General features: G+C 29.3%; 1 pseudogene; it reads left to right on the top strand.

Moving 5' to 3' along the window:
* LOC139888319 (G-type lectin S-receptor-like serine/threonine-protein kinase CES101) overlaps window positions 1-16,405 on the top strand; it is a 97,472-nt pseudogene extending 81,067 nt beyond the window's left edge.
* Window positions 16,406-17,400: the final 995 nt, after the last annotated feature.

Here is a 17,400-nt window from a genome sequence, read left to right as displayed (position 1 = left end):
ACCCTTACAACATTCGCTAACATACCCTTATTATTAGAATTATAATTAAAATTAAAATATAAATTATAAATATATATATATATTTTACGTATGAATGAGAGAAGAGAAAAAAGATTATATTTTACGATCAGAATGCGCGAGCTTTATAGGGAGTTTCTGAAATTGGGGTTCCGCGACTCGCGGCCTTTTTGGCCTTCAAACTCCGCGAGTCGCGGAGTTTGCTTTTACAGCTCAGAGGAGTTTGGCTCTTTGTTTACCGACGGTTTTTAATAAATATAATATATTAAATAATTATAAGAATTATTTAAATATTATATTATATTTATGTGCATAGTTGACTTGTAATTTTTAGTCCGTTGCGTCGAGCGTTGAGAGTTGACTCTGGTCCCGGTTCCGGATTTTCGAACGTCCTTGCGTACAATTTTATATTTTGTACTTTGCGTTTTGAATCTTGTACTCTTGTAATTTCGAGACGTTTCTTATCAATAATTGGAACCTCTTTGATTGTCTTTTGTACTTTTGAGCTTTTTGGTCGTTTGCGTCTTCAATTCGTCGAATCTGTCTTTTGTCTTCACCTTTTATTATTTAAACGAATATCACTTTTAAATAGAACAATTGCAACTAAAAGCTTGTCTTTCTTGAGGAATAATGCTATGAAATATATGTTCGTTTTTAGCATTATCAAATACCAATAGTACATACATCTAAAAGCTGTGTATTGTACGAGTACGAATACGGGTGCATACGAGTAGAATTGTTGATGAAACTGAACGAGGATATAATTGTAAGCATTTTTGTTAAGTAGAAGTATTTTGATAAGTGTATTGAAGTCTTTCAAAAGTGTATAAATACATATTAAAACACTACATGTATATACATTTTAACTGAGTCGTTAAGTCATCGTTAGTCGTTACATGTAAGTGTTGTTTTGAAACCTTTAGGTTAACGATCTTGTTAAATGTTGTTAACCCAATGTTTATAATATCAAATGAGATTTTAAATTATTATATTATCATGATATTATCATGTATGAATATCTCTTAATATGATATATATACATTAAATGTCTTTACAACGATAATCGTTACATATATGTCTCGTTTCAAAATCATTAAGTTAGTAGTCTTGCTTTTACATATGTAGTTCATTGTTAATATACTTAATGATATGTTTACTTATCATAGTATCCTGTTAACTATATATATATATCCATATATATGTCATCATATAGTTTTTACAAGTTTTAACGTTCGTGAATCACCGGTCAACTTGGGTGGTCAATTGTCTATATGAAACATATTTCAATTAATCAAGTCTTAACAAGTTTGATTGCTTAACATGTTGGAAACATTTAATCATGTAAATATCAATCTCAATTAATATATATAAACATGGAAAAGTTCGGGTCACTACAACTTTGACTCGTGATTTTGAATTCGATACTAGGAATTGAAACCTAGGATTTTGCAGATTGATTGAGTAAAGGATTTCTAATAGAACTGCATTTAAGAATTTTGAATATTGATTCATTTTTGAATAATTTAAAAAAATGGAACATGAACAGAGGTATTCGACTGGGTTTCTTAAATCTTCTGTTTAATTGAAATTGATAATTGATATTTGTTAATAATTGTGTGATACTCAAATGAATTTGATCGCGTTATATAAGAATTTTATGGGTGTTGATTGATCAAGCACAGAAACAGGATCAGATTAAAATACATAAATCAGGTTAATAAAATAAAAATAAATAGGAAATAGATAGGAATTCACGATGATATCAGACAGGAACCAGAAAAAAAAATTATACAATGCTCGTTCATGATCTGGAAACAGATACCTAATTTTGTTATCTGATCTTTTTGTTTTTTTTATATATTAATAAATATAATACTTTTAATATTAATAATAATAATAATAATAATAATAATATTAATATTAATAGCAAGTATCATGATAATTATTAATAATATTGTTAGTAATAATATTAATAATAATAATATTAACGATTATAATAAGTTGTATTATAATAACAATTAAAATAATTTTAATAATTTTAGTAATAATGATATTACTAATAATATTAATAATATTAGTAATTATATTAATTAATAACAATAATAATGATAATAATAATATTAATATTAATAATGATAATAGTACTAATATAACAACTTACGCGTATCAAGTTTCATATTTATGTGTTATATGATAATATTATTAATATTGATAATAATAATAATTGTAAATGATTTAATGATAATAAATATAACAAATTAATATTAATACATAATTATTTACAAATAATTGTTCGTGAATCGTCAGAATTTGTCGAAGTTTAATGAATTCATGAAAACAGGCTATGCTTAACGTGTCAAATCAGATAAAGATTAGGTTTAAATTTGGTCGAAAATTTTCGGGTTGTTATAGTACCTACCCGTTAAAATAAATTTCGTCCCGAAATTTAGTTGTTGCCATCAATCGGCGTTGTTCGTACATAGACGAGGATATTTACGTTTTATTTGGTTTTCACTTTCCCAGGTATACTCGGGGCCTTGCGTGAATTTCATTCGATAGAATATTGTTTTGTTTCGAGGGTTTAAATCATATGATCCATAAATTCTACGAAGTGCATTTTATTATTAATGCGGAGATTATCTAAAGAATTTAACCAGAGTGGATTGATTAGATTTTCTCAGAAAGAGATAATAACGCTATACAAGCATTTCAATACACATGAAATGTGTTATGAATAATAGTGAGCTTGTTTAAACCTTGTGTGTTTATGCTACAATATTAGGGCAGACAAAACAGAGAGGAGTTCATGAAAATTATAGTCATGAAATTTGATAGAGATCGTCATTCTTTACAACAAGAATGATGAATTAGAGTTTTATCGACATATTTAATATGGATAAAGTAATTCGATTATAGAAAGAGTATAAACGAAGCTATCATAAAAGAGTGAATGAGAAAATTAAATGTTCGCCTTAACTTTTGATGTAGTTACGATTGATTTCCGGATTTCAAGGAATTAAAGAAATCTTCGAAATCTTTATAAGATTTGATTCTCCGGTAATTACGGAAATTAGGATTTTCTTTAATTAAATGCGGTGAATTGCCTCGATTGCTGTGTCTGAAATTTTGATATAAATTAGCTTCTTCCGTTTTATTATCTTCACCACTTCTCAATTCATACTTTCAAAGATTTGTTAATATGCTCAATCCAGTTCTTGTTCTTGACCTTATATTGGTTATTGCCACAATTTTCCTTCTTTTCCAACTTCCACCAGAGGAGTCTGTTTACTTCTATTATGCTCTAGGATTTATTGTGTTTTTAGTTCTCCCGTGTCTTTATATTGCTATACGCATTGATATACACGGTTTGTAATTTCGATATCGTTATCGGGCTTTATATTTTCCCTTATATGTCGAAGTTTCATGCTTTTGTAAAGCAAGTAACGGTCCAGAATTCATAGGTATGAAGTTTCGAATGATCATAATATTCAAAGCAGAAGGAAAGGTAATAGCACGATTTGATTTGTCAAATTACCAGAATATCTGGAAAAGACCGAATCATCAAGAAAATATGTTCTTGATATGTTTAGAGATTTAAGTAGAATGTAAGAGTTGTGTAACATGGCAAATGATGATTATAAAGTCTATGAATCATCATTTTCCATTAAAAATTTAGCATGACTTACTGTAATATAATCACGTTGGCCTGACGTCATTATATTATACTAAATCATGCTTCAATTCCCAACACTACTTCAAATCATTCATATTTTAAACTATAGAAACTAAAACAGTTTCCTTTATGATGTGATAAAGATATCGCAAGGAGACAATTAATTGCAATCAACAATCGTTATGAAGATATCTTCAGAAATATAGAGGATATTTATAACGAAAAATACAATGATATCTTAGAATTTCTAAGATCCAATGACGAGGAAAATTCTTTTGTTTCCTCTGCATTTAATGCTACCATATCTGAATCATTGGTTATCAATCCGAGATGGTTTCAAGAAATTTTATTTTTAGATGATTAAACGCTGATTGTAATCATCAACGGATCTAATGGTTAGCGAATACGCGTTGTTGATGATAATTTCAGTGGTTTGATGTGATACTTCATCATAGAATACGAATGAATATAATTCATGAATGTAGTGATCTTTAGGAAGATAACACCTGCTAAAGCTTTACTTGAATTCTGGTATGTTAATTTCAGAATGTGTAATTAAATTTGTATGAAAATGATTGTGTATCACAGTGAAGGTAGTGAGTATAATTAATGATTTATGAATCGAAATTGAAGAATGTACAGTGTATTAATGTGAGATGTAAATATTTCTCCGGTATTACCTACCCGTTAAAATATTTTCACAATTAACAGTTTGTACAATAGAATTTACAATCTTTATGAAGATATACATTCATATATGTGTTCTTCAGATGTAATCATGGATTTAATGAGTTAATATATATTAAATTCATCTGATTTGCAGTTTGAAAAGAGAGTAAATAATCTCCAAAACCTTAGAGATTTCATAATTGTCGCGAAATATTTCGCTAATGAAGTTATGAATCAATACATTCATCGTTACACTTGATTTATTATGAAATGGAGTTTATTGTGCTGAAGCAGTGATTAACAAGTGTTAAGTCATTAGCGAAGGGTGTACAACATAGCATATTAGTGATATGAATTAACCAAGTAGTACATACTAGTTGAGATTCTCACATAATTGCTTAGTACGATAAAATTTATTATTATTCCAAATCATATATATATAAGGTATACATATATAATTCTTCACGAAGAATGAGTCAATACATCTTAACTCTTTATTGCTAATATTCCTTGGTATCTATGGGCGTATGATGTTGATATTTGAGGTACTGAGTGTGATGCGGATGTTGTTGTTGGTGGTGATGATGGTACTGGTCATGCTGCAGGTGCTGCTGCTGGTGTTCATAGGTTTCGCACCAAATTTTCCAGAGCCACCACTCGAGCGCGAAGCTTATTGACTTCTTCTACTATTCCGGGATGATTGGCGGTTGGAACAAGGGGGTGAATAAGATCTAAAATCTTCGATATTATATATTCGTGACGGGATACCCTGGAATGAAGAGAGAAAATGGTGTTTCGGACTGGTTTTCCGGTAAGTGCTTCAGGTTCTTCGCCAAGATATGAATTTGGTTGGTGAAAGGGATCACCTTCTTCTTGCCTCCATTGATTGAGTCAGCTACGAACCCATCCCCAATTCATCCAGAATAGATGATGGCTGATTGGTTCGTTTGTTCCGGTTACGCTGCCGTGGGAGCTCGAGGAGTTCGAGAAATTCATATTATGTGTTTGGAATAGGGTTTGATATGAAATGGGTATTGAATACTGAATGATATATTCGTCTCCTTGAATATGTATTTATAGCAAAAAGATTTCTGTAATTTACGGAGGAAATTTAGGAAAAGTGGTAGACAAAGTTTACTGGGATAGATATGATGAGATATGATGTGTCATCCATTTATGTAATAATGGTGGTATGACGTGTTGAGATTTGTAACCAGATATTGATTAAAGAATTTCAATTCGTATACTGTGATAACCTAGTGACATTTTCTGGTTCGCAAACCGATGCATAAAGGCATAAGATACGTGAGTGTTTGAAGTAGTAGCAGGAGCTCGTGGACGAACCATTATCTTCAATAACATATAGAAGTTTGATAAATCTGATAGGTCATAAGTTTGAAAAAAAAATTAAGTGGAATAAAGATGAATATGATATAAACGAAACACTTTATTTTATTAAGAACGAGGCTTTAAACAAGCCTTCTTTTTACAAGATTCGGGGATAGAAATAGTTTAAGGCCTAGCCTTTGCATAGATAAAAAAATAACTAGGAAATATTAAGATTGAAGTAGTCTTCATATTTCTTTTTCTCGTCCTCAACCTTCTTCATAAACTTTTCAATTTTCTCGTTCTTCTCCTTTTATTCCTCATAAAGATACTCGAGGTTATCATAAAGATTGGAAACATCATTGTTGATTACATGGTACATGTAGTCCCTCATAGAAAGTTGACTATTCATGTGGTCTTCCTCCATCTTAAATCTAAGGTCAACATCTTCTCTCAAATAGGTAAGAGATTGTTTTCCCCAGTGGGTATTGCGTTCTTCATCGTCCTTCACTTTCATCACCTCCTCCATCACTTTTTCTGTGTTATACTTTACAAGTTTTTCTAGCCTTTCGGTTTGGGTTTCAAAGGATTCTATGATGATTTCTTTCAAGATTTTGTTTTCTTTCTCTAGGTTATTTAGTCGCGCCTCTATCTGAGCGATGTTTTCACGAGATGGTGAGCTAGCCCTTTTTGATGGACCGGCTTTATCAGCAGTAGCGGTTTCGGTTTGCTTTCTCTTTAGAGATAAGTTTTTAGACGATTCCTCAATAGGCTCTTTTTCGGGCTCGTAGCCTGAGTAGTCACCATTGTAGTTAGGAAGGCTTTGAATAGCTTCCCATTCAGACGTACTCGTTAGTTTATATACCGGTGAGTGATTAGAGCCAGAGTCAGCAGAATCAACAGGTATCGCATTTGAATGTGGTGGCATAATTGGAGAGTAGACAGAGTTCTCTGATTGGCTCGGCATTCTAAGAAATATTAAAGAATTTAATAAGCATAGTTTCTAAGGTATAGTGTAGCATTTAACAATTAAAGACAACAATTAAAGGCACTATGGTCAGGGAAAGTTGTAGTCCTACATTACTAAGGTACCTAATTGTATAAGGCACAAATAAAATGCAATCCTGGTTCTCTACAACAACCTGCTCTGATACCAATCTGTGACACCCCCAAACAGGGCCTGAGGTATTTGTGTCTAATTATATCAAATCACGGTTGTATAAACGAGAATGACTCTACATGAGACGTTTTGTTGAGTTTTGCAGCGGAAGATAAATATGCCTTTAATTGATATGATATGTAATGGAGACTCCAAGCATAGCAAGCAATCATCATCAAAGCAGTAGATATACAGCGGAAGCAATATTCAAGTACCTAAGAATAAACATGCTTAAAAAGTCAACACGAGGTTGAGTGAGTTCATAGGTTTGTCATAAATAATGATTTCAGTAATAGTGTTAGACCACGAGATTTGTTTTCATAAGTAGATCACTCAGATCCAGTCAAGTTGATCTCCTGCAGGATCAAAAAGTTATGCCAGTGCGTGATATTTAGACTAAACGTTATTTGCCCCGTGACAAATTGTTCTGTCCTTGTCGTTTAATTTCATTATCAAGTAATACAAAGACTTAGTCAAATGTATTGGGGACGTTACTCCCGATAGGCCTATCCCCAATAATTAAGAATGCCGCAGCAATTAAAAATATCACTGTAGGGACTTAGTCGGACATAGCCGGGTATAGCATAGTTTTAACAGTTGGTACTGATATTTAGACTAAACTTTCAAGTTTACCCCGTACAAGTTATCGTTTATACTTTTCGGTTGGGGACTTGCTGGTCATAGCCCAACATATCACAGTTTAATAGTTGGTACTGATATTTAGACTAGACTTTCAAGTTTGCCCCGTACAAGTTATCGTTTATACTTGTCGGTTGGGGACTTGCTGGTCATAGCCCAACATATCACAGTTTAATAGTTGATACGTGTAAAACAGTTATAAAAGTTGTGCATGTATTCTCAGCACAAAAATGTAAAGAGTAAAAGAAATCATATGAAACTCACGATACGATAGTTTGTATGATATGCGTATGATAACACTTGAACAAATACAGAGATGTCCTCGGATTCACGAACCTATATCAAGTTTATATATTAAAATCTATAATTGTAATTGAACAATTATTTTATTAATGGTGAAATTTTTATTGTTGTTTCAATAAATTATATGTTTTATTAAACTATTTTAATTAACTGATTTATTGATAATTGTTATATAATAAGTATAATACATATGACTTAATACTTATTTAGCAAAATAATAATAATAGTAAATAATAACAATAATAATAATAATGATAGTAATAATAATAAAGTAAAAGTTTTAATATTATTGTTAAGATAGAAATGTAGTTTTAATAAAAATAACACTTTTAATAATAAGGTTAATCATATTGGTGATAATAATGACAACATTAACAATAATACTTATATTAATGATAATAAATAATGTTGATAATTTTAATAAAGATAATAATAACAAAATGATATTTTTATTAAAAATGTTAATTTAAATGATAATACCAAGGATAGATTTAAAAGTAATAATATTTTTAGTAATAATAATAATAATATTAATTTTAATGATGATGATAATATTAGTAATAATAGTAATAATATAAATGATAATCTTTATAATATTACTCCACTTGTTTTAATAATAATAATTAATAATAACTATAATAATAATAATAATACTCATAATTATAATAATCATAATAATAATATTAATATTAGAAATGGAAACTACCTTAAGAGCCCTTCTAAAAAAAAATGCCCAAGACGGGACTCGAACCCGTGACCTCTCGAAACCCGTCAAGTACTCAAATCAGCTGAACAGATCTATCTTTCTGTCTATATATATATATATATATATATATATATATATATATATATAACCCGTAACAAATTATCTCCCTTTTCTTCACACTAATTCGATCGACCAACTTTTACAGAATCAACACATAAATATCATGATTCGTTTTGGGTTCGTAGATAAAACAGAATCAACTTATAAAATGTGATTTTTTTGATTAACAGATACCAAAAAAAAAAAATATCTGTGAAGAAAAATACGAGAGGAACTCCAACAATGATTTCAAACTTCGATCACTTTTAGATAATGATTTCTACATGAAATACGTTGTAAATCCTTCCTAGAAACTTTCAGAATCGTCAATTTAACTTAAAACATAACAGGTAACTCGAATTTGTTCAAAGAAAAATCGTTTGACTTTTTGAACCCAAACTTTGACTCGTGATTTTGAATTCGATACTAGGAATTGAAACCTAGGATTTTGCAGATTGATTGAGTAAAGGATTTCTAATAGAACTGCATTTAAGAATTTTGAATATTGATTCGTTTTTGAATAATTTAAAAAATGGAACATGAACAGAGGTATTCGACTGGGTTTCTTAAATCTTCTGTTTAATTGAAATTGATAATTGATATTTGTTAATAATTGTGTGATACTCAAATGAATTTGATCACGTTATATAAGAATTTTATGGGTGTCGATTGCTCAAGCACAGAAACAGGATCAGATTAAAATACATAAATCAGGTTAATAAAATAAAAATAAATAGGAAACAGATAGGAATTCACGATGATATCAGACAGGAACCAGAAAAAAAAAATTATACAATGCTCGTTCATGATCTGGAAATAGATACCTAATTTTGTTATCTGATCTTTTTGTTTTTTTATATATTAATAAATATAATACTTTTAATATTAATAATAATAATAATAATAATAATAATAATAATATTAATAGCAAGTATCATGATAATTATTAATAATATTGTTAGTAATAATATTAATAATAATAATATTAATGATTATAATAAGTTGTATTATAATAACAATTAAAATAATTTTAATAATTTTAGTAATAATGATATTACTAATAATATTAATAATATTAGTAATTATATTAATTAATAACAATAATAATGATAATAATAATATTAATATTAATAATGATAATAGTACTAATATAACAACTTACGCGTATCAAGTTTCATATTTATGTGTTATATGATAATATTATTAATATTGATAATAATAATAATTGTAAATGATTTAATGATAATAAATATAACAAATTAATATTAATACATAATTATTTACAAATAATTGTTCGTGAATCGTCAGAATTTGTCGAAGTTTAATGAATTCATGAAAACAGGCTATGCTTAACGTGTCAAAATCAGATAAAGATTAGGTTTAAATTTGGTAGGAAATTTCCGGGTTGTTATATAACACTACCACTATCAATTACAAGTCACAAAAACAGCTTTTACATTGTGAAATTTATATAAAAAAAATACACGATGAACACCCACTGTCCCTGTTCGTGTTCCAAATTTTGAAAAACTCAAATCCTAAACAAATTGCAAAAAGTAATAATGCAGTTTGGTTAGGATTCGTTATTGTAAATTATCTACAAAAGATCTTTCTCCAATTCTTCATATTTAATTCGAATTTTGGAGTCAAACTTGAATTTTAAAAAGTCAACAAATTCGTTCATGAAGAAATTCGTAAGTGTTTCGATGTATTAGCTTCAATTGGCGATTCTAATAGTTTCTAGACATGTTTAGAAAACTAATTCGTGTTGTATGTTTAGTCTAAAACGCTTCCGAAATCGAAAATCAATTTTTTTTAAAACACCTTCGACGAGCAGAAGGTCTGTTATATATATATATATATATATATATATATATATATATATATATATATATATATATATATATATATATATATATATATATTAAATTCGTTTTCATTACATACAAATATCGTTATTATTTCTTTCTGTTGTTATCAAGTGGTCTAAATCGTTAAATAATTGATTTGTGTTTCCACCCTGGTCGATTTGGTCACTGATCGAGAGGTTGAAGATGAAAAAGAGGAGTCAGATAATACGGATTATATGGTTTTGGGTCGAGATTATATCAGGAAAATATAAATGGCCGAATGGTTAGAGGTGTATCGGTTAAGCGGGAGGTCATGGGTTCGAGCCCGGGCTAAGTCGTTTTATTTTTTAAAAAGCCTATCCTCTTAAGGTAGTTATTTTCTTTTTATGTTCATTATTTCCTTATTATTATTACTATTATTATTATTATTGCCCTTATTGTGATTATTATTGTTAATGTTAGTATTATAATTGATATAAGTAATTGAATTATAAGTATTATCTTTAAGTATTACTATTATTGTTATTATCATTATTGTTAAATTATTATTATAAATATTACTAATATTATTATTATTATTATTATTATTATTATTATTATTATTATTATTATTATTATTATTATTATTATTATTATTATTATTATTATTATTATTATTATTATTATTATTATTATTATTATCATTTTTGTATTATTATCATTATTATGTTTACGATTATTATTATTAATGAAAGGAGTGTAATTATAAATAATATCATCTCTATTATTAATAGAATTATTAGTATTGTTATTATTAAACCTTTTATCAATATTATTATTAGTAGTAAAATTGGATATTTTTATAAGTATTATTATTATCAGTACTAATATTGTTACCGTTAATACCAAAAAAATATCATTTCTTTTAAAATCTATCATGTTATTTAAAAATTGGTACTATCATCGAAATTAACATTTTTAATAAAATTATTAATTTGTTATTATTATTAAAAACTAACATCATTACAATTATTATTATTATTATTATTATTATTATTATTAACATAAGTATCGATTTTAACAAATATCGTTATTATTATTGGTAAATCATTATTATCAAAACTATCATTTTGTTACAAATAACTATTTTGTATCTAAAATATACTTAATACATATATTATAATTATATTAATAGTTTATATACCTACATATCAAACATAATAATAATATTTATATAAATACTTATATATAACAAATTATTGATATCTTTTTATATAATGCTAACCTTATATATATATATATATATATATATATATATATATATATATATATATATATATATATATATATGATATTAAACAATTTGAATATATGCACAAACTAAATAAGTATAATATATAATTAAAGATAAAATATAAAATTGTTCGATTATGATTATATGTATTAATATATATACAAATGATATAGGTTCGTGAATCCGAGGCCAACCTTACACTTGTTCAGTGTCGTCGTATGTATTTTTACTATAAAATTCAATAGGTGGGTTTCATTTGCCTTTTTACCCTTTATATTTTTGGGCTGAGAATACATGCGAAATTTTTATAAATGTTTTACGAAATAGAAACAAGTAATCGAAACTACATTATATGGTTGAATGATCGAAGCCGAATATGCCCCTTTTGCTTGGTAACCTAAGAATTAGTAAACCGATCTACTAATTGACGCGAATCCTAAAGATAGATCTATTGGGCCTAACGAACCCCATCCGTTGGAGCGGATGCTTTAGTACTTCGATGTTGTTTTATCATGTCCGAAGGATTTTTCGGAATGATAGGGGATATTCTTATATGCATCTTGTTAATGTCCGTTACCAGGTGTTCAATCCATATGAATGATTTTTGTCTCTATGCATGAGACGTATATTTATGAGAACTGGAAATGAAATTCTTGTGGTCTATTAAAATGATGAAAATGAATGATTATGATAAACTAATGAACTCACCAACCTTTTGGTTAACACTTGAAAGCATGTTTATTCTCGGATATGAAAGAAATCTTCCGCTGTGCATTAGCTCATATTAGAGACATTACTTGGAGTCATTCATGACATATTTCAAAAGACGTTGCATTCGAGTCGTTGAGTTCATCAAGATTATTATTAAGTCAATTATAGTTGAATATATTATGAAATGGTATGCATGCCGTCAACTTTCGATGTAAAACAAGTTTGTCTTTTAAAAACGAATGCAATGTTTGTAAAATGTATCATATAGAGGTCAAGTACCTTGCGATGTAGTCAACTATTGTGAATCGTTTGTAATCGATATGGACTTCGTCCAGATGGATTAGAACGGGTCTCTACACCAAAATACTTAGCAGATGATCTGGTGGGTCATGCATTCTAACCCGGTGGGTCTAAGAAACTACGTATAAAATAAATTCCTATACAGGTCGACTCAAAACACATTAAATTGAGTAATTCACTAAATAAATTCTTAAGTACATTGATGGTACGGTATATTGGATCTACAACTTGTACCTAAATTAGCTCTTCTCATTCAATTGAACATTCAAAACTGATCGAGAAATTGACTAAATACACTATATAGATCGGAGTGTTGAACAAATGGGTTTCATCAAAATCATCTCCATCTCTTCCAATTTCTCATCAGGTGAAATTAGGTAAACTTTGTGAACTAATCGTCCAGCACCATCATCAAATGAACCTACACAGACTTACTTGACCTCTTCTACAACTTTGGATTAATTATTCAGTTCAACTAAAAAGTTTCTTTTATTTTATTATATTCAAACATGTATTCTTTATCACCATCATCATCATCTATAACCTTATTCTTCTTTTTTTACTTGTACTTATCTACTGTATATCCTACTGTCTCTGTACTTTGTACTACACAAAAAAATAATAAATAAATAAATTGAACCTGTTTTATTACTGTTGTCAACAACTGTGGCTTCATTGTTTGGCCAGGAATCTCCAAAATTACACCCTCCGACAGTCGAGATTTCAACAAAACTGGATTCGAGCTCACAAAGGGTGCTTCACTCCCATTTAAAGTTTCTTCCGGATGGAACAGCCGTATCTGGGGCCAAACAGGTTGCAAATTAGAGAAGGTTCTACACAGATGAAGAGCGTTATATTAGCTACGAAGGTTCTAATTCTGTTTTACCAATGTGGATTTTGACACCAAAAGGACAAATTAGAGACAGTGAAATTCAACGAATCGAGATGAACAAGTCGTTTTGTTCAAACGACTTGTTCATCTCGATTCGTTGTTTTTCGTGATGTTTTGGATCAAGTTGCTTCACAACAAATGCTATTCGAAGCACTAGGAATCTGTTCCAACTTTCAATATGAAGTAATTTTCGATTTTAGATTTTTTTTCATTGGATATTACCTCAATTTAAAAAAAAATTTAAACACGCAATCCTTTTCTTGCACAAAAATTAAATTGGAATCCTTTTCAGGCATCTTTTTTGGGGTTACCTTTATTGTTAAATTTGGTAACTTATGTTACCTTTTTGGGCCATTTGCCCTAGATCATTTTGTGATTAGTTTGCATTAAACGGGCTGCGTAGCAAATCAGGTTATATTAGCCTTAAAGGTTCTTATACTGATTTCCCCATGTGGATTTTGACACCCAAAGGGCAGCTAAGAGATGGTGATGATTCTATGTGTGGATGCCTGAGTTTTGTTATGGGTACGATTCAAGTAATGGATGTGTACACTCTACTTTTCCTCGATGTATTAGAGAGAATGACAGTTTTAGTGAAAAGAATGGCGATTTTGATCCGTTTTTGACAAAAAGTGTTACCAATGATGATGATTCAAGTTTAAGTATTAGTGACTGTTTCATTAAGTGCTGGAGAAACTGTAACTGTGTGGGATTCAATAACAGTACTACTAATGGAACTGGCTGTGTTATTTGGACCAGAAGTAATAAGTTTAAAAATAATCCGCATCACAACTCTACGCTAAGATATGTGATTAACCACCAACCAATCAATCCAAGTACAGGTATTAATGTTTATACCTATTGTTTTTGTTACAGTTTTGAATCTAAAAATGTGATATGCAGGAAACATGAAATGGACATGGATAGTAATTGGTGCTGTCATTCCTTTGGTTATAATCTTTATGGGGCTTTTATGGTTTATAAAGAAGCGTAAGCATAAACGAGAAGGTACATATACTACTATAATGATAGCAATGAACTTATGTTATAGTTACGTTGTATTATCCAAAGTAGTAGTTTCTACTTATTGATATACTTATTATAGAGCACGAGAGGCGAAAGAGAGATAGATATTTTCTAGAGTTGACGGCTTCTGAAAGTTTCAACGATATACACGAGCTCCAAAACAATGTCGGGAAAGGGAATAATGTATTATTATTTAGTTTTGCGTCTATTATGACCGCCACAAATGATTTCGCACATGAGAATAAGTTAGGACAAGGTGGTTTTAGACCGGTTTACAAGCTATATTTGATAGACTTGTTTGGTTCTTGCAATTGTACAAGTATTCTGACGAATTAAAAATCTAATGTAACTAAAATAAAACAGGAAAAACTAAGTGATGGACCAGAAATTGTGATAAAAAGGCTCTCAAGAGCATCTGGTCAAGGGCTAGTGGAATTCAAGAATGAACTCGTTCTTATATCCAAACTCCAACACATGAATCTTGTTCGAGTCATTGGTTGTTGTATTCACAGAGATGGAAAAATGTTAATTTACGAATATATGCCTAACAAAAACTTGGATTTTTTTCTCTTTGGTAGGAATTTCTATATCATAAGTTGATTTATAATGTGGTTGTTTTGATGATGTTTGTGCATGATACAATCTTATAATGTCTTTCAGATGAAAATAGAAAGGCAGAGCTAGATTGGCCCAAAAGATTCAACATCATAGAAGGAGTTGCTCAGAGTGTTATATCTTCATAAATACTCAAGAATGCGAGTTATTCATAGAGATTTAAAAGCCAATAATATTCTTTTAGATGATAATTTGAACCCTAAGATTTCTGATTTTGGTATGGCAAGAATTTTCAAAAAGAATGAAACAGAAGCAATGACTAACAGGGTGGTTGGAACATAGTAAGTTATCGTTCTTCATGGTCAATCTGTATGTATGAATTTGATGTTGGTCAGATTTATATATATATATATATATATATATATATATATATATATATATATATATATATATATATATATATATATATATATATATATATATATATATATATATATATATATATATATATATATATATATATATATATATATATATATATATATATGTTTCTTGATACCTTAAGCAAAATTTTGTGTGTTTTCGGTGGCTATATGCCTCCTGAGTATGCAATGGAAAGGACTTTCTCCATCAAGTCCGATATCTTCAGCTTCGGAGTATTGATCCTAGAAATCATCAGTGGAATAAAAAATAGTAGTTTCGTTTATCTTGACCTTACATTCAATCTTATTGGCTATGTAAGTCTACTCCCTATCCATATAAAACTCCTGCAACATCCAATTGCTTATTATTGTCATGTCATACAGCAGGAAGTACCTTATTTTCAGTGAGTCCAAACAGCTTATGCTATGATAAATATTATTGATGAAAAAGTTTTTACTCTTAATGATTTAGGCATGGGAGCTATGGAAACAAGGAGATACATTGGAGTTGAAGGATCCAACGCTTGAAGATACATTTGTTGTAGAGCAACAGTTGTTGCGGACTGTTCATGTTGCTCTTTTGTGTGTCCAAGAAAGTGAAACAGATAGACCAACGACATCAGATATGATCACCATGCTTCTTAATGATACTGTCTCACTACCCACACCAAATAGACCAGCATTCGTCATTGGCAGAGTGGAGTCAAAGTCAACTGCGGGCGAAAGCAAGGAGATCGATGCTTCAGTGAACAATATGACCATATCTGTTATGGAGGGTAGATAGAGTATGAGGATAGGAGATAATTTTATCGGCATATAACTGCTTTATTTTTTAATTACTCTTGTAAATGGACTTTGAAATACATTTGTTATTTTATTTTATTAAATTTGATTAAATTGATAAACTTCTTCAATCTACTAATTACAGTAAATTACAGATTAGATAGGAAATATTGTATTGTGGAATTATTATTATAAAATAAAATTACTCCATCATATAAATAAAATGGGAAATTGGTCAAAATGTCCTCATTTCAGAAAATTGTTTAGCAATATGCTCTATAAAAACGTAATTTCAAAAATGCCATCTAAGCACGCATCACGTAACACGCATGAGCGTGCAATCCTGTGTGTGATGCGTGTTATCGAGATTTTCATCAAAACAGCTTACTTTCTGTGTGTGATGACGATAACGATGACGAGGACGACGACGAAGCGGAATTGAATGATATTACATAGTCATGTAATTTAGCATTATATAAACACAAACAATTTACTTTTCAAAAATGAAATTAACATTAGATAAAATTGAAAGGTCAAATACTATATGTCTTATACGTATAAAGTATCCATAATAATCTACTAATATTGTTAGTAATACATTGCAAAAAAAAAAAAAAAAAAAAAAAAAAAAAAACATAGAAAGAAAACATCGATGTCCATGTCACAAATATTCTTTTGTCAGAGGTGTTCTTCTTCTTCTTTCTTGAGGTTGGAAGGTAGGTTTAATTTGAGTATTGAAAGGATGAACTACTTATTCTATTGCAAGGATTGTATTTTTAGTTTCATTCAAGTCTTAGATGGTTCTTAGATGATCGTTTTTGGGTGGTGATATTTTTGTTGTCAAAATCAGTTTTATTGGTGATTTTTCTTTTGTGCTTTCGAGTAGTGGTCTCAGGAGATTATTCTATGTGCTTTCAAGTGGTCTTAGGTGATTTTAGGTTGTGGTGTTACGTGGTGGTTATTGGTTCATGGCTCGAGTTTGGAGTTATTGATACC

The sequence above is a fragment of the Rutidosis leptorrhynchoides genome, chromosome 2, assembly GCF_046630445.1.
Source record: "Rutidosis leptorrhynchoides isolate AG116_Rl617_1_P2 chromosome 2, CSIRO_AGI_Rlap_v1, whole genome shotgun sequence".
Lineage (NCBI taxonomy): Eukaryota > Viridiplantae > Streptophyta > Magnoliopsida > Asterales > Asteraceae > Rutidosis > Rutidosis leptorrhynchoides.
The sequence above is the reverse complement of the archived record's forward strand: the minus strand, read 5'-3'. Positions and strand labels throughout refer to the sequence as shown.